Below are 3032 nucleotides of genomic sequence, written 5' to 3' on the forward strand. Positions count from 1 at the left end.
TACTGCTCAAGTATGGGAGAACTCACGGATGGCTCTGGAGAAATGTGAAAGACAGGGGTCTGTTAAATAAGATGATGATGGCTGTTTTAAGGAGAAGGCAGCTGGGTATCTAGTATATCCCACTGACTGCCTCAGGTCAAAAGTGATGTCCAGTGCTGCATTTGCTATAGCACTAGGGTGTTTAAAGGGAATTCCAAGAGCTGTAGAGGGTTCTGGCCATCCACCACTTCTCTCTTCCAGAAGAGCTGTTGTGATTTGTCTTGATATGAAGGAACCTTCCACTTGCTGGTTTCAGAACCCACATGGTGTGAATCTGCCCCTGCTGCCCTTGATACTGACTCCTGAAAGTCCTATGGTAAAGCGTTACTAACCTCTGGTAAAGAGCTAGGCTTTCACTGAGTTGTATTTAATTTGTGATTTTTACCTTTGGTATGATATTTTCCTTATTCTGTGTGCGTCTTTCCCCTTCCCATCTTTGCTCCTGCTAGCAGAGGAAACCTCTGCAATTCTGTCCTGCTCCCATTTTTCAGATAAACCATCCGTGATACAGGGAGCTCAAAGCTCAATGGACTGTGCGTGCAGCGTTTTTTTGGGGTAAGCACTGTAAGAAATGCGCAGCACTGTGGTGCAGAGCTCTGCCTGTCTGTTCCCAGGGCTCTCACTCAGTCATGGAGTGTGTGCTCACATACTCCATTAGCTGCTGTTGGCTTGCCTGCCTTTACAGGCTAAATGTAAGGCCCCCAGTAAACGTTTCTGTCACTTTTGCTGTTCTGGCCACTTTGCTTAATCAAAGAGCTGGAAGGAAAGCTCTCATTAGAGAGGCTTCCTCAGTTGTACAGAAGCCTCTGCTTGGCTAATTGAGGCTTTAGAGGGCTCGTGCTTCTGGTTGGGGTTGGTCTGCTTGATGTGATCTGGGCCTGAGGCAGAACGAAGTGAGCAGACTTAAAATGATGTCTGAGCTAACATGATGGCTGGAGATGAACAGGATTGTGTTCTGTAAGGCTGTTGCTGAGAGACTACGGAGTGTCTTGCTGAAGCAGTAAACTGCTGGAATGTGCTGTGGCTGGAGAGGTTGTTGGGAATGTGTAGGTGAAAGTGGGACTCTGTATAGAGTGAATTGATCGCTTTCTGCTTCCGTGTTCAGTGGTTGTCACCCAGGCTCCTCATAGCACATGTGGGAGGAAATAAGAGTGCAAGGCAAGCTGGGCTGCAGAGCCTGAATGGAGGAAGCAGATAGATGCCAGTGCAAAAGGTGTAAGGGGTAGGGGGATAGAGCCAAGGACTCTCACTAATGTATCTGTAGTGCTCAAGGCTCTTACACTTCTGGAGCAGTGTAGCGTAGTCCATTTTGTATGGACTAGACTAAAATACAGACTGTGTATTTTATTAATTTTTTTTGTGTAGTACATGAATTCATGATCCTAGAAGTTACCACCTGGGAATGAGTGAACAAGGGGAATTATTCCAAGGGTCTTGTTTTAAATTACATCAGTAGAACTTACGGCCTTAATAGTTGGTGTCCTAGAGAAGAAGCGTAATGGACGAGCTGAAAAAGACCACTTGCTCTTTCAGGATATGGGAATTCTTCCTCTGTGGTCAGTGACTTGAGTGAATCATGCCTGAGCAGGGTTCCTCTGTTGTGGGCCAAAGGCAGTGGTCTTAATGGCCTTGCAAAATGTGGAGTTGCCAGGCTTGCCTTGGAGGGCCCTGGCTTGTAGGTGCGTATGCCCTGGATGTTCTGGGTGGTGAAGAAGTGGAAGAACAGGAGGTCACATGTTCAGCTGCTGGCGCTGAAAACCAATCTCCATCCCAAGCAGAATATCTGAGCAGAGGTTTCAAGCTGTTCAGTTGCCTTCTGCAGCTTTTGGAGAATTGTGTTGTAAAGGATTAAGCTGTGCTTGAAAGAGTTGGAGGGAGCAGTTGCTGCTGCTTGGGAAGTGTTGATCCTGGTGCCTGGGCAGGAAGGCTACCTGCTGTCTGAGCAGCGTCTCTGGTCGTATGGCAGGGTCCTCCTTTCCTGTGGGAAAGGAAATGGACCAGCTACCAAGTGCCCAGAATTAGAAATTAAGCTGCCCAGAGAAAGGATGCAACCAGTGCAGGTCAGTTACTGAGCAGGGTAAAGATAGAATCCATTTCCAAGTGGGGATGGAGGGAAGGAGAAGGGGGAAGGGTCAGTGGGGTGTCCACTGGATCTTTACCAAATTCTCATGCAGTATTCCTCATTGGGCAGGCTTTGTCAGATGTGTCTCGGTAGGTCTGGCCTGTCGAGAGTCAGCACAGAGACAAAAGGACAGATGGGGAAAGGAGACAGGATATACAGGAATGTACATGATGTCACCCAAGGGACATGTTAACTGTGAGTTTCTTTGTTACCAGTTTGATGGTGTATTAGTGCCTGACCTTGCAGTGAGGATTTGGCCATTCCCTCCTCCTCCCCATTTCTTTTGCTGTTTGCTTTTCATCTTCATGCAAAGCGATAAAGATGCTGAAATATGGAGAGTTCCCATGGGAGTTGAATTCTTCAGATACAGCATTGCTCTGTGAAGAGAGATGCAGGAAATTTTGAGGGTAGGAATGAGAAGGTTCATCAGGAAAGCTTGGGCAAGGAGCTTGATGACTCTGAGACGGCACAGTTGGGAAGAGCGCTGGGTAGTTGCCTTGCTTGTGTTGTGTCACAATCTTCCCACGCCACGGCAGGTTCCAAATGTGTGACAGAACTGTGCCTAAGACTGAAGGATTCTCTGTCATACATCTGCTATCTGTCTCCTACATATGGAGGGGACAGGGACCTTTATTTTGGTGGTAGAGGATCCTCAGGCGAGCTGTCTGCACTGATCTGAACAGATGACTTGGTGTGCCGGAGATGAAGGTGAGGCTGAGCAGTGAGGCAGCCGATAGGGCTCTGGGGAGCCGAGTTCAGGTTTGCTGATTGGTATGACTTGGCTGAGTGATGGCTTGTCAGGCAGGGGTGAAGTCTGGATGAGTGCCTGGAATAGAAATTTAGGGATGATTGTTAAACACAGGAAAGCCAT

At 47.8% G+C, this 3032-nt stretch overlaps 1 long non-coding RNA gene across 1 annotated transcript; it reads right to left on the reverse strand.

Annotated features, from left to right (window-relative positions):
• Positions 1-1368: 1368 nt before the first annotated feature.
• LOC128805944 (uncharacterized) lies at positions 1369-2732 on the reverse strand. Its single transcript, XR_008436663.1, has 3 exons — positions 2401-2732; positions 2199-2261; positions 1369-2017 (listed from the first exon to the last, which is right to left on the reverse strand). It is a non-coding gene; the product is annotated as an uncharacterized LOC128805944 (long non-coding RNA).
• Between the last annotated feature and the right edge of the window lie 300 nt (positions 2733-3032).

Source organism: Vidua macroura, chromosome 4 (genome assembly GCF_024509145.1).
Source record: "Vidua macroura isolate BioBank_ID:100142 chromosome 4, ASM2450914v1, whole genome shotgun sequence".
In the NCBI taxonomy this organism is placed as follows: domain Eukaryota; kingdom Metazoa; phylum Chordata; class Aves; order Passeriformes; family Viduidae; genus Vidua; species Vidua macroura.